This window comes from Triturus cristatus, chromosome 4_1 (genome assembly GCF_964204655.1).
Source record: "Triturus cristatus chromosome 4_1, aTriCri1.1, whole genome shotgun sequence".
Taxonomy (NCBI): Eukaryota; Metazoa; Chordata; class Amphibia; order Caudata; family Salamandridae; genus Triturus; species Triturus cristatus.
The window spans coordinates 333,036,265-333,058,873 of NC_140585.1; the positions used below are offsets into that span (position 1 = coordinate 333,036,265).

A 22,609-nucleotide genomic window follows, 5' to 3' on the forward strand; every position below is an offset into this window, starting at 1 on the left:
CGAGACCAAGTCTGTATTTCAGCAGCAATTACAACGTTGTGTTGTGTGGGTGCCAAACTGACGAGGGTCAGCAAACACCAGTGAGATCAGTTGGTAAAGCGCAATCCACATAGGATATAAAGTGTCAGGCAGGCAACTCGGCCACGGTTAATCTCCAAAAACCATATTTCATGTTTTCATCTGACTGAGAAGAAAATTAAGGCAGCTGAACAGAGGAGCATCAATACCGCTAGTTCCGAGATTTTTTTCATCTGCCACCGCTCACCGACACCCTTTTTAGGTCTCGCTAGCGTAGGCTGCGCAAATGCGCAGTCTCGCTGGCGAGATTTAATGACATTGGTTATTTTCTGTAAGGGGCATTAAGCCCCGCCCCTCTTTTACATTGGCCGGTGTCACCGTTTATGCTAAACGGTGGCCAGCCATTGGAAAAGAGGTGTTTGTGACGTTTTTGCTCGGCTTTCTGAGCCGTCCCATTTGGACGGGCTCGTCTGCCTTCCTTGCGTCGCAAAAGGTTTCTTATCTTTATGAGGCCAAACACATGGAACCTTTTAGCAGGCAAGGCCGTCCAAGTGGGACGGCAGAAAAAGCGAAACGAAAACGTCATGGCGAGCGCTTGTCTATGTCCATGCTTTCAGGGTTGCCTCGGAACGCTCATGCTCAGTAGCCCTGCCCGTCCTTTTTTGATGTCCATGCCTTAAACTCTGCTTCGTAATGCGCAGGCTTACCCCACTACGGCCCTGTGTTACTGAGGTGGCAGTTGTAGAGATTTTTTGAGCAGACATGAAACAAAGGCAACCCGGTCTGGGGCCGACCGGTAGCGGCTGCAACGGCTGCAGCGAGAGCGGCGCAAAGCAGTCGGAGGGTGCGTGGCGGAGGCGGCGCCGGCGAGGGGGGGCGCGCGAGCCTGACGAGCCAGAGGAGAGTAGCAGTCCAGCTGCCCAGGCCCCTGAGCAGGAGGCCGCCCAGCCCGGCAAAGACGATGAAGAGGAGGACGGTGAGACTATCCCCGCAGTTCCCGGGGAGGAGGAGAAGGATGAGGTAGATGAGGAGGAGGACGAGGAATCCGGATCCCTGCCTGAAGATACCCCCGTACAGCCCTCCACGCCTCCTGCAGCTGCCCGCAAGAAGGATGGGGGTCCTAGCACCAAGCACTGGGAGAGCCCCGATATCCTGGAACTCTTGGAACCTGTACGGGCCTGGCTGGGCAAGCACTACAATAGGTGAGGGTCCTTAATTCACAGAGGGCTTGTAATACCCAGGGAGGCGGGGTCTTGCATCTACAAAGGATATCAACAAGTGCCAAGAGAGCCCGGTGGTTTTGTGAAGTTGAGGGAGGTATGACTTCAGTAGAGCAGATATTCAATAGTGCGCAGGAGATTCATAATGGCCCCACATTGCCTCCCAAAGAACTGTCTGATGCACGTTACAGTTTAATCGCACATCCATCACCTCTCACCAGCATTACATAGATAAATTGTATAATCATAGACTCAAGAAAGTTAGGCAGACAACTCCCCTAAACTGCGCACCGGCAGTGCTTTGATGAGTACACAACTGTCAGCATTCTCTTAGTTAATGGGTTCAGGTTACAGTTTGTTTGTTTCTATCGAATCTTACGTTCCTTAACTGGACGCATCTCAGTATCAACAACCCGTGAATCATGATGGCTGATGTTTTTATCACCAGATTGGTGGTGCATTTTCACTCTAACGCCTTCCCATGGATTTTTAGGTGTTATTTTTTCAGTATTTGCTTACAACATGTCTATCTTTTGTATTGTTTTGCAGCATTTATATAGCGCTTACTAGCCTTCTGTGGATTGCTTAGGCTTTTGTCTACATTGGTAGCATGCTACATCGTGTTTGGTGTCTGGTTAAAAAGGTGTTGTCTTTGTTTTGATCCTGCGTGGGATTTGTTTCCAAGTCTGCATATCGTGCGTGATGCCCATTAAGTTGCGGTTTTCATGTTGTGGAACACATTGCCTAGCAGTGTGATGGACGAAAAAATGCGAGAGATAGGTGCAAAATTTGCGTGTCAGTCAGCTGACAGCTTTGAGCAGCTTTGGCGGCCCCTTTATGTTATTAATTATAATCATCGAACACTTCGCAGAATACTGTATTGGGCTATCCATTCTGAGCTATTTTGTTTTAACTTTATTGCCCTCAGGCATAGGTTGGAGGGAGAGATTTGCTGGAATTGCCTTTCTTTAATATCATCCCATATCCGAGTGTCATTGTAAAATGTCAAGAAGCGGTCATAGTATGTAGCTTGTTTGGACCTGCTGTGGTGGACTAGATTAGTTCTCTGCTGACCCGCAGCTTGTCGCAGACCTCTTTTGTTATTCTATGCCTGGTCAGTTGGTGACATATTGCTGTGGACTGATTCAGTATTGGATGAAGGACATGACCTACTGCAGTTTTGTCTTAGGCGAGTGTTTAGAGTTTCAAGCAGCATAAGAGTATTATTAGATAGCCTTTACGAACTGCAATCGACTGGCCAACCTCCTAGTATTATGGTATTAGTGTGGACCAGGAGGGTTACATATAGTATGGTAACATCATTTCAGTTTAGTTCAAGTACTTGATTTGGTTTTAAAAACAAACCATAAAAGTATACAGATAAAAACAATTACAGGAGGAGCCTAGCGCGCAACCAAGATGGCCGCGTAGGTGCGAGGCTCCCGAGGACCTCCGCGACCTCCTGCATTAATCCTGACTATATCCTGTCCTAGATGAGGGGACTGTGTTTGTGAGCCCGAGCTGAGGTGACACCCGTTTTCCGTTTCCAAATCGGACCTCAGACACCGGCGGGAGCACAGATTGAGGTTTGCGGCCTTCTCCACGCCGGCCCCCCGGATTGGAGTAGTGGGGCGATCCGGAGACAAAGTGAACAACAGCGGCGGGCAAGGCTGGGCGACTCGCGTACCCCGCACTTTCACTTTCGCTTTTGCGCCCTCCTTGCTGACGGGCGAGGTAGGGTTGCGGGGCGGTGTGCGGTGGTGTGGCCTTGCCCGGGTGCCCGGCCGACCCGCTGTCTGTGATTCGGCCTGCGGACCTGTGGTCGCCCCCCCCCCCGGAGCACGTGAACTGGTTTGTCGGCCCTTTCGAGGAGATTGGCACGATTTGGGGACTGCAACCATGTCCACAAAGCAAGATGGCGACCGGGCAAAGGTGAAATCGACCCGCCGTGGCACGGCCCATCAGTCCAACAACATGGACCGCTACACCCTCCAGAAGGGATCTCCTGAGGCACCGAGTACGTCCCCCGCGGGCCCGACTGATGCTCCTGCTCTGCCCGCGGATCTGACCCTCCGAGACGTCATGGGCGCCATCGCCGAGATGAAGGCCTCGGTGGACCAGCGCTTTGACACTCTGGCGCAGAAGATAGACTCGGTCCTCGTGGATGTGGGCCTGGTAAGGGCCGATTTGTCCAAAACGAATGACCGGGTCGACTCTTTGGTCCACACTACCTCGGGCCTCACTACGGACGTGGCGGCCCTCCAAAAGGAGGTGCGCCGGCTTGGCCAGGCGAGCGCCCTAATGGATCGTCGACTGGAGGATTCCGAGGGTCGGGCCCGGAGGAACAATGTCCGCATTATTGGGGTGCCGGAGGGACGAGAGGAGGAGGCGGCGGATCTGTTTGTGGAGGACTTGATTCTCACCCATCTCCAGCCCCGGGGGCGGAGTAAACTCTTTGCGGTGGAACGTGCCCACAGGGTCCCCGGGGGAAGACCTAAGGTCGGAGCCCCGCCGAGGCCTCTCATTGCCCGGATTTTCAATTTTCGGGACAGGGACGCTATCCTGCAGACTTCTAGGCTACAAGGACCGGTCAGATTCGACAACATGGACGTCAATTTCTACCCTGATTTTACTCCGGCGGTCCAAAAGCAGAGACTGAGTTTTCTCGGAGTTAAACGTCGCTTACGGGACCTGAACCTTAAGTACGCAATGCTTTTTCCAGCTAAGCTGAGGGTAGAGGTGGATGGCCGCACGCACTTTTTTGATCGTCCCGAGGCGGCCGGGGACTGGTTGGACACTTTGCCCGGGGATCGGGGTCAGGGGGGTGGGGGGGGTGCGGTTGGTGGGGAGGGCCCGCCGGATCAGGACTGAGGGACAAATAGTAGGCCTTGCTCGGGACAATATTATTGTTATCATTGACTGCTCGTGTATGTTCCCCTCCTGTGGAGGTCGTGCGGGGTTCCTTGGGGGCTTTCCCTCCTCCTCTGGGGGACTAGTTAGTTTTTTCATCTATGGGGCGACAGGCACACTGCACTTTGGGGGGGCTGTCTGGGCTCATGCAGGGGTGCAGGGAGGGGGGAGTTCTGTTGGGACGGGTGGGTTGGGGTGGGGTGTTGTTCGTTTTTACCGCAAGGCAAACCCTTTACTGTGTTGGTGTTTTTGAGGTGCTCTTTGGGGGACAAATGATGGCTTCTGTATGTGATGGGGGGTAGGGACTTGACTCTGTTGTCGTGGAACGTTAATGGACTGGGGGATAGGATTAAGCGAGGTGTGGTCCTGCAGTATCTGAAACGAATTTCTCCAGATGTGGTCTTTCTGCAGGAGACACACCTTATTGGTAATTCCTTTTATGCCATGAATCGGCGGGGCTATCGCTTGGTGGCCCACTCGGGCTTCACGTCAGGCTCGCGGGGGGTGGGCATCATGGTTAAGAACTCGCTCCCGCTGGAAATAGATGAGGTGCGCCATGATGAGAGGGGACGCTACACGGTCTTGGTGGGGAGAATGGAGGGCAAAGTAGTCGTTTTTGTATCAGTGTACGTCCCACCGGGGTTACAATCTACCACTTTTGCGGACCTGGGGCGCCTCCTCCTTGACCTCCCTGGGGGGCTTCTGGTGGTTGGGGGAGATTTCAATGCGGTGGCTTCTGGGACTATGGATCGTTACCCCCCTAGGGACCTCCCCCGGGCACAGGCGTGGCTGCCCGGCCTCTTAGATACATTGGGATTGGTAGACTGCTGGCGACTAAAACATCCCGCGCAGCTGCAGTACACCTTTCATTCGGGTGCCCATGGTAGCCTCTCGCGGCTTGATCATGTCCTTGTCCCTGCGGCCTATGCTGGGAGAGTGGGAGAGGTGCGCCATCTGGCTCGGGGTATTTCAGATCACTCCCCGCTCCTGTTGCATTTTGATGTCTTCCCGAGGGGGGAGGGTAGGGTAGCCCCAATCAATGCATGGTACCTGCGCGACCCCACTATTCGTGCCGACTTGATTAAATCCTTGCAGCGGTACTTTGAGGAGAATGTGGGGTCTGTCCCCTCGGCTATCTCCCTGTGGGAAGCCTTCAAGACAGTTCTTAGAGGGGAGGCCCTCTCCTCTATCTCCCATGCCCGGAGGCGCGAACAGGAGGAGGTGACCCGGGTGGAAGCCGAAATTACTGAACTAGAGGGTGACCTGGGGAGTGGGGTGACGGATGCCACACTACATGTTCTACACCTTAAGCAGGCGGCCTATAGGGCCCTCGTCACGGAGGCGGCCAGGGGCCTTAGTAGAGAGCAACAGGGGCGACTGTACGACGTGGGTGATAAGGCTGGTAAATTGATTGCGTGGTTGGATAAAAAGGAGAGAGCGAATCGTGTGGTCCCGCTGATCGAGAGAATGGATGGTGTACGTGTCACCGAGCCAGAAGACATTGTCTCTTGCTTCGCGGATTATTTCCGCGAGGTGTATTCCCCGGTTTCTCCCTGCTCGGAGGAGGATTCCCATGCCCTGCTTCGGGACATCGCGCTGCCCTCCCTTTCGGTGGAGGACAGGGAGTCGTTGGAGGCTGCTCCCACCTCGGATGAAATTGCCCTTGCCATACGCTCGGTCGCATCTGGCAAGGCCATGGGCCCAAACGGCATCCCTATCGAGCTGTATAAGCTGCGACCGGATGTGCTGGCACCCCACCTCCGCGCGATGTTCCTGGCGGCCCACTCGTGGGGTTCCCTCCCGCCGGACCAGCGTCTGGCTACAATCGTAGTGATCCACAAGGAGGGGAGACCCCGAGCACGGGTCACATCCTATAGGCCTATCTCGCTCTTGAATGCGGAGCCCAAAATCCTCGCCAAGGTGCTCGCCAACCGGCTGGTCGGTGTGGTGGGCGATCTGGTCCACCAAGACCAGTCCGGCTTTATACCCCATCGCAACACGGCCCTTAATCTGCGGCGCCTGCACGGGGTGCTCGCGCGTGTTCCGTTTGTGCGGGAGCCGGCCATCTTGGCGTCCCTAGACGCCACCATGGCGTTTGATACACTCGAGTGGCCATACATTTGGGCGATGCTGGCGAAATTTGGATTTGGACCGGGATTCATCAGCTGGGTCAAATTGTTGTATTCGGGCCCATTGGCGCAGGTGGTGGTGAATGGGCGAGTCTCGGCCCCATTCGCGCTGGGACGAGGCACGCGACAGGGTTGCCCCTTGTCGCCTCTCCTGTTTGCACTGGCCTTGGAACCCCTGGCGGAGTGGCTGCGGTGGCACCCTTCCATCCGTAGTCTCCGTTGGACCCCCGAGTATGAGGACCGCGTGTCCCTATACGCTGACGATATCCTTTTGTACCTCGCCTCCCCGCGTAAATCACTGATTGTCCTGGTTGATGTTTTGCGTTCATTTGGTCGCAACTCAGGCCTTGTCATCAACTGGGCTAAATCATGTGTGTATGTGCTTTCCGGGGAGGCTCCCGTCCTCCCGCGGGACTGTCCGATCCAGATTGCCTCTCAGGGGTTCCGGTACCTGGGTATCTATATCACTCTGGACCCGGAGGCCCGCTACGAGCGGAATTTGCTTCCCCCCCTCCAGCGCTTGAAGGAGGACGTCGCGCGTTGGCGGCGCCTGCCGCTTTCGCAGCTTGGCCGGGCGGCATTGTTTAAGATGATGTCGCTGCCACGCTTCCTGTACGCTCTCCAGAACACTATGGACTTGGTCCCGGCGCGCTACTTCCGTGAGGTGGAGAGTCTACAGCGTCGCTTGTTCTGGGACGGGAGGCCGCGTATTGCCTTGGCGAAGTTGACGCTCCCGTGGTACGACGGGGGGGTTGCCCTCCCGGATATTAAACGGTATTACTGGGCCTCCCAGCTAGCTGCAATTAATCATGGCCTTTACGGGCCCGCCTTGAACCCGGCATTTGAAATGGACAAGATGCTCCTGCCTGGTGGCGACTACAATCGAGCGCTCTACTCTGGCGCGCCCGACCCCCGCCTGACGGGACCTACGCGTGTCATGGTGCGAGTATGGCACGCGGCTAACGCAGCTATGGGGTGGAAGGACCGTTTGACCCGGGCGTCACCGCTGTATGCGTCCGAGAGGTTGGGCTCCCTGTGGACCTCGAAGGGCTTCGAGAAGTGGGACACGATCGGCATCAGTACAGTGGGGGACCTCTGGACGAGGGGGGGATTTAAAACATTCGAGATGCTGCAGACGGAGTTTCAGCTGCAGGGCAGCGAATACTTTCGGTACCTGCAGGTCCGCCACGCACTGGGCTCCGTCTTCCCAGACGTCGCCTCCATTCCGGAGTCATCCCCCCTGGAGGATAGAGTGCTGGATGGCCATATTCCGGACAGCACGATCTCCCTCATATACAAAAAACTGATTAATGATCGCTCGGGCTTGCTGACTGGCCTCCGCGAGGCCTGGGTTGCCGATGTGCTGGAGTTGGACGACGAGGACTGGATTTCCGCGGTGGCCTCTCCGAAGGAGGTGGCCATACCGGCTCGCCTTCGCTTCGTCCAGCTAAAGATCCTCCACCGGGTTTACATGACGGGGCCAAGGCTTCTGCGTATGGGCTATGCCGAGGATGGGCTGTGTAAGCGTGGGTGTGGTGCTTTGGCGACTTTTTTGCATATTCTGTGGGAGTGCCCGAAGGTGGAGCGATTCTGGCGTGGTGTGCATGAGGTCCTGCGAGTGGTTACGCGTGTCGCGCTGTTGCCTGAAGCGAGGAGATGCTTGCTGAATGTGTGGGAACCAACTGACTACTCGGTTCCGCAGACACGATGGGTGACTCTGGGATATATGGTAGCTAAGCGTGACATCGCGCAGCTGTGGGGGTCCCAGAGGCCCCCGGCGGTGTCTGCCTGGAAAGAGCACATGGATTGGTGCATGTTCCGAGAAAAGGTGGTGTACGTGGCGAGAGGTAAGCCTGGGGCGTGGGTGAAAGTTTGGGGCCCCTGGAACGCCTACCGCGGGGGTATTTGTGAGCCACCGCTGCTGCCGGCTGCCTCGCCAGCTCCGTCCCCCTAGTTGACCCCCTCCCCCGGCCCCGGGCACAGGGTCCCCCAGTCCCTGCTCTCTTCCCGTTCCCCTCTTTAGATTCTTGTGGATGGTTGGGGTCCCCCACTTACGGAGCACGTGCTGTCACTTCGGATTGCGGGTTGCCTTGCGGGTGTGGTTTTTGTGTGTTGTTGTGTTCTTATAAAATGAAACCGTATTGCGGGCTCGGAGTTATGTGGCCCACGTCGTTGATACCTCCTGATCTACCTCTCTGCAACGCCAAGAGCCTTTTTTGTATGTATGTCATATGCTCTTGTCACTCTAGCGGCCGGCCGGAAGGTTGTAGGCCCATACTTGTATATATTTGAAGACTGCAATAAACGGTTTCAAACAAAAAAAAAAAAAAACAATTACAATTCGGATCATAGACAATAGTAATCTTAAAATATGTACAGTTCATCTCGAAATACAAGTCCGAATATAGTGCTGTAGTAAAAACAAAACATCTCAGACATTTCACTTAAATGGTAATTATAACAGGCAAGCGTCAAATAAGTCATCCTTATTTCCCAACAAACTTTCTGTGTTTAATGACACATGCAATAAAGCTATATACAGTTATACAAACTTGCTCTGTCTGGAGCAAATGTAGATAACCTAATGCCTCTTTGCACTTTCTAATGTTTAAATTTCTCCTAAAGGCTTTAGGATCTGAATTCTCTGTTCTTTATAAAGCTCACAGAATAAAAAGTGCATTTGAGATGGGGTTGTAACTGAATTGCATGGACACAGAGTCAAATCTTTCTCAGTTAAAACATTGGAAGGGTAAGACACCTAAAAGTGGGCCAGACCAAATCTAAACCTTAACAGAAGAAATCTCTTGTGACGGGGCACCATCAGCAGGTATGGCTCTATGCTATCTGTAGTGCACAAAGGAAAATATATCTTCAACAAACCCTTCTTCTGCTCGCCCTCTCACCTCCTTTCAGCTGTCAGATGCAGCAGCTCCCTTGTTACCAATAATCTGGTCAAGCAGTTATTGCGATCTGCCTGTCAATTTTCGAATGCTTAGGTGTGGTAGTAAGTTTCATGCCAGCTCGGATAAAAATTACTCAGCTGCCAACCAGACATGTTTGAGGTGTGGGGAAAAAGGGTAATTTTTCAAGAATTAGCACATTGTATAGGAAAAATTTCAGTACTCCTGTGGTGAAGTCTATTGAAGAATACACGCCTGGGATGAGGAAAATGTGAAAGTTGAAAGTGATGAAAGTGATGTTGCAAACCATGTGGAATTTACGTGTAAGAGCAAACCCCCTTTGTGTCATATTACTATTAATAGGTTCAAGGTGAGAGTTTTGGCAGATTCTGGTTAGCCATTCGCTTTGATTGGGGAATCAGAGTTTGGAAAATTAAATATTCCTCGCCTCTGGGAGTCGCACGTTAACATTATATCTCACTTATTAGACACTGCATACCTGGCCTCCTAAAGCACCAGTGAGAGTCAGTGATATCAACCTTTAATATTTTCTGTACATGCAATAGGTCTCGCATTATTAAAGTTTGAGCTATTGGTGTTGCATTATTTAGCAATGCCAATAGCTCAAACTTTAATAATGCGAGACCTATTGCATTGCAAATGCTTGTTTGCCGTTGTAGCTCCTCGCGTCTCCATTTCATGTTCCGCTCCCGTTCAAGATGCTCGCCATATGGGCTCGATAGAACTCGTCGAAGTCGAAGATTGGCTTAGTGGGAGTATAGCGGGACGACAACGACGTGCTCTCTGTCTTCTTGGGCATGGTAGAGCCATCCACCTTCCCAGGAGCCTTCCCCGTCGCCCGCACATCCTCTTGGCTTAGGATTCCTCGGTCTTACTTCTTGCGCAGGGTGACGCTGCCCAGAATGAGGTACGCCTAGCTAATCTCGGTGAGGCGCAGCACTGCTGCCTCGTCGCCATTGTTGCGGTCCGGGTGGTAGCGGAACAACTGGCAGTAGTATACTGTCTTGATCTGGAACTGCGTGGCTGAGCCAGTGATGCCAAGCATATCGTAGTAGGCGGTCGGGCTGCGGAAGAGCGGTTGCTTCAGGGAGCCGTTGTTCCTCCCAGCTCCATTAGTGGTAGAGCAGGCCCTGGTGAAAGAGTTCTGTTGGCAGGCAGCAGAGAACAGCCCCCTGGGACTTGCTGAAAGCCCGTAACTCGCGAAGGGCGCGATTGCACGCTCCCTGAAAGTAACTGTCAGGAACCCGTGTTGTGTTGGGTGGACAGCAACACCCACAACTGTCTCTGTGGAGTCGCTGTTCAAACTGTTAATTCTGGCTGTGTTGAAGCTTAGACGTGAGGATGACAAAGGCCAGTGATCGACTGAGGCAGCACGACTAAGAAGGTGCAAATAGAGTACCCTCAGAGCATCTAGCTTAGGAGCAATGACTCCCTCCTGCCTGTTCTAATGTCTTGGGCCACTTCCCCCCGCTTTAGGGCTCACTGTCACTTGCTGGTGTTTACAGACCGCTCCCTCGTGCCGACCCACAACCCATTCTCCCAGGGCACAAGTCCTAAAAAAAGAAGTGGGGGGACTCTGACGTCACAACAGGAAGTGACGTCATGAAAGGTGGCTTGCACCATCAGACTCATTGCCTCCCCTTGCTCATGCCCTTAGATGCGATTGCATCAGAGAAGCTAGCGCGTGAGCTGCGTTCTGAATGAGCTCCGATCTTGCCCTAGAGAGGCCAAAGAGTGAATGTGTGGCTTCATTTGCTCCAGTTATCGAACTCCCGGTAAAATAAGTGGGGGGGGACGCTGTCCACCTGCGTGGTACCCCGACTCGAGCCCTGCATTCTCCATTAAAATCATTTGCCTGCCCCAATGACTTCACATCCCGACTAGATGAAGTGTGATCTTCTTTCCGGTTGGCGGCCCCAGACTGCAGCTCTTGAAACTCCCTTTGCAACCATAATAAAAAATTCTCCTCCTCAAAATGCCCTACCTCTTTGGTTACTGACAGGTACTCTTTGCATCTTCCCCAGTGCCCAAGCGGCACCTTCTTCAACCCTAATACTCCCCTGTCGTGTTCCCGGGCCCCCTTTACGCAGACAACTTGGTTCCAAGGCGCCGGGACACAGAACAACCTCCGGCCGACCTCTGCCATTATTCTTGAGCAGCCGGCAGGCAGCACTGGCCACGCCGACCAATCACAGAGCGAGTAACAAACAGGATACACACGGGCTCCAGCGACAGCCAATCATAACGCGGGACGAAAGAAATCTTGTGCCGCGCAAGCCAACCATATGAACAAGCGCTCCCCAGACACGCAGGCATCCGCTGTTTATTTTTGCATCGCGTTTTCAAAAGTGAAAGCAAGATGCAAAAATAAACACATGGCACCAAGAGATGGAAGTATTGGGTGCTGGACACCGAGACACGAGGAGGGCTGCAGGCAGAGGTGGAAGAGAGTAGGAACAAGCGCTCGCCAGACACACACACATTCGCTGTTTATTTTTGCATCGCACTTTCAAAAGTGAAAGCGCGAAGCATAAGTAAACACACAGCGCCATGTCTCCTTTTTTTGTCTGGCCCAATCAGAGAGCCGGACTGGCGCGAGCAAGGCAGCGTGATGAAGCATCTGATAAGAAACTTTGTCACAACAGCCGTAATGCAGGTGAGCTAGTCTGGGTGGGCCGCCCAAAAAAGCAAAAAGGAGGCACCCCGGAATCCTTACTTCCAATTGCAGCGCACCGTTTAACATAAACGGTGACGCGAGCCAAAGGGAATAAGGGGCGGGGCGTCAAGCCCTTTTCAGAAAGTACTTATTAGGTCTCGCGTTAGGTGGCAGCGCAAGCGCTGCTCGCCTCGCAAGATTTATTGTTGACAAGCACTTTCAGAAGAGGGCTTTAAGCCCCGCCCCTCATTTCCATTGGCTGGCGTCACCGTTTATGCTAAACGGTGGCCTGCCATTGGAAATGAGGGATTTCTGTAGACGCCCTTTCACCTCCGAGCCGGACTCGGTGGCCTGCTTTGCGTCTGTCGCAAAGCACTTTTTTTATCTTTATGGGGCCATGTGTTTCTCATGGCCCCATAAAGACAAGAGATAATGGCGGGCGCTTCTTGTTTTTCACCCTGGAGGAGACCTTTGCTTCAGTGGCAGGGGGCAGCCGGCTGCGTGGACGTCTTTTGATTTTTGCTACTGATGCGTGCGGCTTGCTTTTTTTGCCAGTGAGGGAAAAGGGCAGCGAATTTGGTACCCGTATAACTATTACCATGCTTACCTTGACCACGATGTAATTTACACTTATTTACTTGATCACTGGGCGATTAGCCTCGGAGACAGACATGTATTACTGCTTGCATTATCCACTAGTGATTCTAAATCTCCGCTCACACATCCACTCTCACAGGGAGGACTTGAAAGCGAAGCCTAATGTGGGGGTGTAACCCTCTATACTTAAAAAAGTTGAAATACCTTTAAGCCTGCCTTGTGAATGCCTGCTTCCTCGCAGACAATGTATAAATGTTTCCAACAGAACACACCGGCTTTACGGCAAAACTTTCCAACTTAACAAAGGAGCGGTGCTCACATTGCCAATGAACATTTTAAGTGAAAGGCGTATGAGGCTTTAACGGTGATAAAAAGCAATTTGGCTAATATTCCACATGACTGCTGGCTGTGAGAAATTGGCCTGGTATATGCTGCCCACTAGTTATAGTGGGCACCCTGTACCAGTCCAAACAACCCCTTATTGGTTATAGGTTAAAGACAACCTTTATTGAAAGCTATCCTAGTGATAGCTATGGAGAGCAGCCTTCAGGCTAAGTCTTGAAGGAATGTAAAGCAGCTTGTTTTACCAGTCTATAATCTCTAAATAAATAAATGAAAGATATCCACAACAGGTATATATAAAATATATTTAATTATTACTAAACACACCCTTCTAGTCTCTTTGTGAGACCAGAGATCAAAACACATAAGTTACACTTCAATAATCACAGTAAAATAGCATAAATACACGTCAGGCCCTAGGGGCGAGCCAAACCATATACTAAAATAGTGGTATAAGAACCACGACTTAACTAGACACAAGGCCTAGAGCCTGTAGAATCGCTGGGACCCCAAGGAATCACCCAAGGTAGTGACACAGGGGACCCGCGGGGCCGTGTGCAGTGTGTGAACACAGCCGCGAGCTCCCGTTAGCTTCTATGGGGAAAGTCGTGGTTAGATTTTTAAAGATTAGGGACACTTAGAATTGAGTCAGGACCAAACCCTTTTGGACTTAGGAAGTTCTAGGGCTAACACCCACGAGAGCACCGGAGTACTCGTGTTACCTCACCCAGGGAAGCCGGGTGCATAGTTGTCTTTTGGTGTGGGGTCGCGTCGTCGATTTCAATGGGAGCTGGCGAAGAAGTGCTGCTGCCGTGAAGTTGCAAAGTGTCCGAAGAGATCCAAGCCTGGATCGAAGATGAGAAGAACCTGAAAGCAGAGGGGACAGAGTCTGGGTCATCAGCCAGTGACAAGGAAGACGATAGGCAGATGCCCACTGATGTCAGGTGATTTCAGATGAAGAAGGTGAAGCTTGACTCTTCAGCCACGAGGACCAGGAGGCGTCGAGGATGACCAGGAGCTGGATTCGAGCTTTCCCACGAAGGATGTCGAGTGCTGCAGCGTCGGTACCCGGATTGGACACAACAAGCCTTGGCAACAGCAACCCACGCAGAAAGGAGAAAGATGCTTTGGTGCAGACCAGCAAGGTCTGAGGAACTCACCACTAGGTAGGGAGTCGGGGCACGTCTGGAGCAACCAAGGAAGCCCAAGGAAATTCAAAGTTACCCCCTCAGGGACCCACCAGTCAACAGACCAGGGATAGCGAAGGGACGTCGAGACGAAACACAAAATGGCGGCCCACGGGTCACTCGGAGTGACCAGGCTGACAATCTTCGGTGGATTCAGTGCACGAGGTGGGTGCTACAAATCAGCCCAAGCACAACTTCAGGAGACGTCGAGAAGTCAATGCACTTGCAAAAGTGCACGGTGACCAGGAGTTCCGGTTCCACGCTACTCACGAGGGCTGCAGGTCTCAGCTATGCTGGGGACTCGGGTTGGCCTGTGAGATGTCTTGAAATCCTCTTCCTGTGGTGCAAATATTTCGGATTCCGGTGGGATCTTCGGAAATGCAGACCGGCAAATTGCTTTGTTGGTGCCTGCCAAGCAGAGGAGTCACTCCTTGACCCCAAGGGAGATTTCTTCAGTCCTCTGATCTTTAGCAGAGCGTCGAAGGTCTCGATTCGGCTTCAGAGTTTCATCCAGAGTAATCTAAAATTCTGGTTATAGGGGTTCCTTACTTATACCTAAGGAAGGGGTTGGACTAGCTCTGAGGACCCACCTATGGGAGGGTTTGGAAAGAGGGGTGGCTACACCCATTTCCTTTGTCCAGTTTCGCACCAGAGCAAGGGCTGGAAGCCCCTGGACCGGTTTGAGCTGGACTATGCACAGGGACATCAAATGTGCCCCCAGTGCAGGACTTCAAAGCACTTAGAGAGTGCTCCCACCCAGCCCCAATACACATAAGCCTGTCTTGGAGGTGTTTACACCTCTCTGTGACAGGAAACCTATTGTCCAGGCCTCCCCTGCTGGAGTTTCGGTCAGGAGCAGGAGGCCAGACCCGTGTCTGTGGCTTCAGCATCCATTTTGTGATGCCAGGGCTCTGTTAAGTTTCTACTGGGTAACCCAGTACTGCCATGTCTCTCCCTCTAGAAGGGTGGGATCATACTCCCACACCAGTTACTGGTGTGGAGGTATGATTCCAAGGTGTTTGACACCAAACACGACATGTTTCCGTGCAGCCAGTCCAAAGTTAGCCTTTACCGTTTGGTTATAATGCACTTAAGAGTATATGGTCAGGCTGCACTACAAACAGCATCAGAGAAGGGTCTCCGAACGCTGCAGAGGGGATCTACTCATGCAGGGGCACCCTCTCACATAAGAACCAAGCACTCTGCCTTCAGGATTGATAAGGCCTGCCATAGGAGTGACTTATAGGTTTATATGTGTGTGTATATGTAGTGATATAGGTAACCTATATCACAGTAAGGGGTGCAGGCACCACCTTACCCAGGCTGCAGCAGCAGACCTGTGGTGTCATTTTGGGTGGCATAATACATGCTTCAGTCCTTGGTAGGCCTCTGGGGTACCTATGCCCTGGGTACATAGGGACTTATAAGGGCACCTCAGATCCAATCTGTAATGTACCTAAAGTACATGGAATCATTTTAGAGAGGAAGCAGCTAGGCTGTGGCCCTGAATAGCAGGGTCCCAGCCAGACTAAAGTTGAAAAACAGTGAAACACCAGCATAAAGTGGGGGTATACATGTGAAGCAGATCCTACTCTCCTATACAACCCCCACCCCCAAACGCAGGGACATTAAACTAACCTTGACCAGTTGAGTCTTCATGTTCTAAGTGGAAATATCTGGAGAGTCCATCTGCATTGGCATGGTTACTCCCACGTCTATGTTCCACTGTATAGTCCATCCCCTGTAGGGAAATGGACCACCTGAGCAGTTTGGGATTTTCACCCTTCATCTGTTTTAGCCATAAGAGGGGCTTATGGTCTGTCTGAACAATGAAGTGAGTACCAAACAAGTATGGCCTCAACTTCTTCAGAGCCCAAACCACAGCAAAGGCCTCCCTCTCAATGGCTGACCAACGTTTCTCTCTGGGGGTCAACCTTCTGCTTATGAAAGCTACTGGTTGATCCTGACCTTCATCATTCAACTGTCACAGTACAGCCCCTACCCCCAACTCAGATGCATCTGTTTGGACAATGAACTTTTTGGAGTAGTCAGGACTTTGCAGAATGGGAGCAGTGCACATGGCCTGCTTCAGGTCATCAAATGCCTTTTGACAGCTAACTGTCCACTGAACCTTTTGGGGCATTTTCTTAGAGGTTAAGTCATTCAGGGATGTCACTATTGATCCATACCCCTTGACAAATCTTCTACAGTACCCAGTCAGGCCTAAGAAGGCTCTCACCTGAGTCTGGGTAGTTGGATCAACCCAGTCCATTATGGTCTGGATTTTGCTCTGCAATGGTTGAACCTTGTCTCCACCTACAAGGTGCCCCAGGTATACAACCTGACTCTGCCCTATCTAACAGTTAGTAGCCTTGATAGTTAGGTCTGCTTTTTGCAGGGCTTCCAAAATATTCCTCAGGTGGACCAGGTGATCCTCCCAGGTGGAGCTAAAGACAGCAATATCATCTAGATATGCTGCACTATAGTCTTCCAGGCCTGTAAGGACTTGATTCCCCAACCTTTGGAAAGTGGCAGGTGCATTCTTCAAACCAAAGGGCATTACCACAAATTGATAGTGCCCACTAGGGGTAGAAAATGCTGTCTTTGGCTTTGCATCATCAGCTAGTCTGATCTGCAAGTAGCCAGCTGTCAGGTCAAATGTGCTTAGAAACTTGGCTCAGGCCAAAGTATCTATTAGCTCATCTGCCCTGGGGATGGGACGGGCATCAGTCATAGTGACTGCATTGAGACCCCTGTAATCCACACAAAACCTCATCTCTCTGTTGCCATCTTTGGTGTGAGGTTTAGGTACCAGGACTACTGGACTAGCCCAAGGGCTATCTGAGGGTTCACTCACTCCCAAATCCAACATCTTTTGTACTTCTGTCCTTATACAGTCCCTGACATGGTCAGGTTGCCTGTAGATCTTATTCTTAACAGGCACACTGTCCCCAGTGTCCACTTCATGAGTGCACCAGGTGGTCTGACTTGGAGTCAGAGAAAACATATGTCTGAACTGGCTGAGAGGTTTTCTGCAGTCAGTTTGCTGCTGGGCAGTGAGGCTGCCTGCCAAGGCTACACCATCAACTGACCCATCATCAGGGTTCTGAGAAAGCAGGTCAGGGAGTGGGTCACTCTCTTCCTCCTGTCCTTCATCAGTGGCCATGAGCAAGCCCATGTCTGCCCTGTCAACATATGTTTTAAGTCTGTTGACATGAAGTACCCTGTGGGGACTCCTAGGGGTTCCAAGGACTACCAAGTAGGTGACCTCCCCTTTCTGTTCAACAATTGTATGGGGGCCACTCCATTTATCCTGGAGGGCTGCTGGGGCCACAGGCTCCAAAACCCGCACGTTCTGTCCTGGCTGGTAAACAGTCAGTACATCCTTTTGGTCATGCCAGGCGTTTTGTTATTCCTGGCTAGCCTCAAGGTTTTTGGTTGCCTTTTTCATGTACTCAGCCATTGTCATGATCCGTGATCGCCGGCGCCAGCGCGAAGAACTACAAGCCCCAGAGGCGCGGCGGGCGCGCAATCACGTCACCTCCCCTCCGCGCATAAAAGCCCACAGCCACCACGGGGGCGTTGCCTATGATTCCCATAATCATTGCTACGGCCCCCAGAGCGACAGCTTAGCGGTTTCCAGCCCGCCAGCATCTGCGAATCATCGGACCTTCCAGCGGCCCTCTGAGCTTCTTCTATCCAGTGCCATTGAAGTTGCCGAAGCCCGCAACGCTCGGTGAGTATCTCTGTTTCCACCGGAGACCTCGCCAACGCCAACAGACCAGACCCCCGGCTCGCCTGAACCCTCACAGCCATCCCCTCGTCGGAACCCCGGAGTTCCCCCTCGGCCCACGGATTTCCGGGCACTCACCTCAGACCCAGCTTCACCCTCGGATTCCCAGGCGTTTGACTCTCCAAGTCAGCCCTCGGAAGTTCCGAGCGTTTTCTCGTCCCTCGGAGTGCGCTCCTCTGCTCCCGGCGGATCAGGGAGCATTGAGTAGAAGCGCGGACATCTCCGACGGGATTTCCCGTTCTCTCTCCTCTGGTGATTGGTCGTGTCTCCCCAGACTGTCGGGAAAGACACAAGCGGAACCCGCCAGGCCCTCGCTTCGTGAAGGAAGGGAAGAGACCATGCCCAGATTGGCGCTCCTCCGCTCACGGAGTTCCGAGCGTTGAAGTGGAAGCGCCACCTCAAAACCTTGGTCAAGACTCATCGTGGAAAACCACGCGCCACGACCCTCGGTCTCGGAGAGACAGGAGAGACAGGTACTAGGGCCTTAACACTCCCCGGGGGTACTTGGGAGGGGTGTAGGGGTCCTCGCTCCTCTTCTCACCCACTGCTTCTTTCTTCCAGGTCTCCCTCTCTCGGCTGTTCCTATCCCGTTTTCCCTCGCTCACCCGTCTCCCTAGTCCGAGGGTATTTCGCATTCTCCGGGCTGGGGACGGATGGGAGGGGGACCCATACCTAGCATCAGTGCCATCCCGAGGAGAAGATCACGAAAACCTCGACAGAATCATAGGCCCACGAGAATTCTCTCCTCTTGATCGCACTGACATCTCACCATGGCCACGCTAGATAACATCTTAGAGGCTCTGGCCCAAGTCCAACGGGAGTTGGCAACATCAAGAGCGGAAACAGCAGCTCTGCATACACGCCTGGACCGCATCCAACGCAACCCGTTCGATGCAGGGCCCGTGCTCCCGTCTCAGACCCCACAAGTAGTGGTGGAAATGCCTTCTCACGTTCCATTGGCCCCACCAGAGAGATTCCATGCAGATATCCAGAAGGTACAAATCTTCATGACCCAGATACTTTTGCATTTCCAATGCAAACCGAAGCTTTTCCTCACAAATCAAGCCAGGGTGGCGTTTCTGATTTCCTATTTGACGGGAGAAGCGGCGCAATGGGCGGTCCCCATCGTTCGCAGAGACGACGCCCTCCTGTACGACTGGGACACCTTCCGACAAGAATTCGAGAAGACCTTCGATCGTCGGGCGGATACCTTTTCTGCGGATCGAGACCTCCTTGACCTGCGCCAAAACAGTGCGGACTTCATCGGATACCTCAATAGCTTCCGGCGTCTAGTGGCAGAAACGGACTGGCCCGAGACGAAGCAAACCGCTATCTTCTACCGAGGGCTTACCGAGGAGTTGAAGGACGTGATAGCGCAGATTGACCCTCAACCCAACACCTGCTCGGCCATGATAGAGCTGGCCTCCCGATTGGAATATAGACTCAGAGAAAGAAAGGGGGAACACAAGCGCAGAGACAAGACACCTCTGTCCTACGATTCCCCTCGCCCACAGGAACCAGCTTCTCCCAGAGCAGAGGCCATGGAAATCGGAACGGTGAGAGCTTCTCTCACCCTCAGCGAAAGAGACCACCGGCGTAAACAGGGCCTCTGTTTATATTGTGGCAAGAAAGGCCATTTCCTGCGGGAATGCCCAGTCCGCCCAAAGAACAGCCGGCCCAGGATGGGGCAAGCAGCCATCGTCGCCCGCGAAGGACCGGTGGGAAACCCGAACGCTTGAAGGAGCCAGAAGGGACGCCTTCAAGCTGTCATTACATCCCTTCCTTAGAAGCAGATATCTCTAACGAACCCGACCACTTCTTCCTAACGGTGCAGCTTGCGGTAGGCCCCAAACTCCACCATGTAAGGGCCATGATCGACTCGGGAGCTACGGGCTGCTTCATGGACACCAGAGAAGCCCACCGGTTGGGGATTCCGCTACTGTCCAAAGTCACCCCTGAACTCGTTTATGCCGTGGATGGCAAAGAGCTGGAATCCGGGCCCATCCGGTACACCACACCGACCCTAAAGGTATCCATAGGAGAGGAACATAGCGAGGGGCTCGCATTCAACATCATCCAAGCACCCCGATGTCATCTTATCCTGGGATTACCATGGCTGAGACTCCACGAACCTCGGATACACTGGGCTTCCGCCTCGGTGGCCTTCTGCTCCTCATACTGTCGCACCCACTGCCTGCGGCGGGAGATCGCTACGGACCCAGAGGAACCAACCGCACACCACGTAGCCACCGCCGCTGAGAAGGACGTAACGCTCCCGGCCTGTTACGCCTATTACAAGGGAGTGTTCGATCAACAGAAGGCCGAGGTTCTCCCTCCGCATCGCGACTACGATTGTCGGATCGACCTAATACCGGGAGCCACTGTCCCGTGTAGCAGGGTGTACGCCCTCACCGGTCCAGAAACCCGTCACCTCCGTGAATACCTAGACACCTACCTACGATTAGGGTTTATTCGCCCTTCCAGATCTCCAGCGGCGTCTCCCCTCTTCTTCATACCGAAGGCCAACGGGGAGCTACGCTGCTGCATAGACTATCGTGCCCTCAACGCCATGACTATCAAAAACCAATACCCGCTGCCGCTCATCCCCGTGTTGTTGGAACAGGTGCGAGGAGCACGGTTATACACCAAATTGGACCTCCGGGGGGCGTACCACTTGGTGCGGATGCGAGAGGGGGATGAGTGGAAAACAGCGTTCAAGACCAGATTCGGCCTGTTCGAATATTTGGTGATGCCCTTCGGGCTCTGCAACGCCCCGGCCGCCTTTCAATTCTTTCTGAACGAGGTATTGAGGGACTTTCTGGACATCTATGTAGTGGTGTACATAGATGACATCTTAATATACTCATCCTCGGAAGAAGAACATGTGGGCCATGTAACATCGGTGTTGCAGGCCTTAGAAAGTCACCAACTGTTTTGCAAGCTCACGAAATGCGAATTCCACGTCACCACTGTGGAGTTCCTTGGTGTCCTGCTAACCCCAGAGGGACAAGTCATGACTGACCGCAAAGTCCAGGCTGTGACGCGCTGGCCCCCGCCGAAAACCGTGAAGGACGTCCAAAGCTTTTTGGGCTTCTCCAACTTTTATCGGAGATTCATCCACCACTTCTCCCAGATGGTGACACCTCTCACCAAACTGACACGGAAAGGAATACCCTTCCTCTGGTCACCAGAGGCCCAAACAGCGTTCGAGTTGCTCAAAAAGGCCTTCACCACCGCGCCCATCCTGCGTCATGCCCAACCCGATCTTCCGTTTATAGTGGAAGCCGACGCATCAGACGAGGCAGTAGGAGCTATTCTTTCCCAACGTCACCCGGATACAGGTCACCTCCACCCGGTGGCCTTTATGTCCAGGAAATTGAATCCAGCGGAGCGTAACTATACTGTCTCCGAGAAAGAGCTGCTCGCCATCAAAGACGCATTTCTGGAATGGCGTCACTGGTTAATGGGGGCCCAACATCAGGTGACGGTGTTCACGGATCACCGCAACCTTCAGTTCCTGCGGTCAGCACGACATCTCTCTCCCCGACAGAAGCGATGGGTGCTCTTTTTTGCGGAGTATCACTTCTTTGTCACCTACCGGCCAGGAACGCAAAACAAAAAAGCCGATGCCCTATCGAGACAGACCCTCCCGAACCTCCCATTGGAGGCACCTGACCAGCCCATCCTATCACCGGAGCAAGTCATCGGTAGCATGCACACCGAACCATTCCTGCAAGGGGTGAAGCGAGGAATACGAACCTTTGCCTGGTCCTCGTGGTTGAAAAGACACAGAGAATGGCGTATACAACAGGGCCTCCCGTTAAACGGATCCCGACTGCTGGTCCCTACTCTCCGACTCCAAAAACTCGTTTTCTCATGGTGTCATGACCTACCCTGTGCGGGACATACTGGAGGTACCAAGACCCTGGAGAAGGTGTTGCGACAATTCTGGTGGCCCTCCGTTCGACCAGACGTATTACAGTGGGTGAAGGAATGCGCCATCTGCGCTCAAATGAAAAGCGACCATCAAAAGACCCAAGGCCTGCTAATGCCTCTACCCACGCCTATGAACCCCTGGGAACGCATTTCAATCGACTTTGTGGTAGGGTTACCGAAAGATCAAGGTTGCACAGCAATAGTAGTGGTCATCGACTATCTCACCAAGATGGGCCACTTTATTGCCTGCAAACAGGTGCCCACAGCGGGCACGTTGGCAAAACTCCTCTTGCAACACGTGGTAAGGCTTCACGGACTACCGATGGGGATTGTATCCGACAGAGGGTCCCAGTTCACAGCACGGTTTTGGAAGGTGTGGTGCGAAGCACTGGGTATTCGCTCCTCCCTCTCCACGAGCTTCCACCCTCAGACAGACGGACAAACGGAGAGACTCAACCAGACACTCAAACAGTACCTGCGCTGCTACGCAGACCAAGCTGCGGACACTTGGGTGGACATGCTATGGGTGGCGGAGGTGGCCTACAACAACTCCCAGCACTCCTCCACGATGCAGTCTCCGTTCTTTCTCGCCGCGGGGTTCCACCCCCGCTTCGTTCCCTTCCTCCTCCCTAGGGAAAACATCAGCCTTCCCGATCTCAAGAGTCGACTCCACATCATTCACACGGCCCTGAGACGTGCCCGTGAACATCTTCGACTAGCCAAGGCCAGATACAAAGCTCAGGCGGACAAACATCGCAGACCCCCTCCGGTGTACCGCAAGGGAGATAAGGTCTGGCTGTCTACACGGAACCTCCATTTTCGGAAACCCAGCGTTTTCAATCCCAAATACATAGGGCCCTATCCTGTCATCAAACACATAAACCCCGTGACAGTACAGTT

General features: G+C 53.0%; 1 protein-coding gene and 1 pseudogene across 1 annotated transcript in view; both read right to left on the minus strand.

Moving 5' to 3' along the window:
• Positions 1–22,609, minus strand: part of TEX52 (testis expressed 52) — a 176,715-nt gene that overhangs the window by 99,867 nt on the left and 54,239 nt on the right. The window lies entirely within an intron of this gene.
• LOC146854891 (uncharacterized) lies at positions 177–11,344 on the minus strand (annotated as a pseudogene).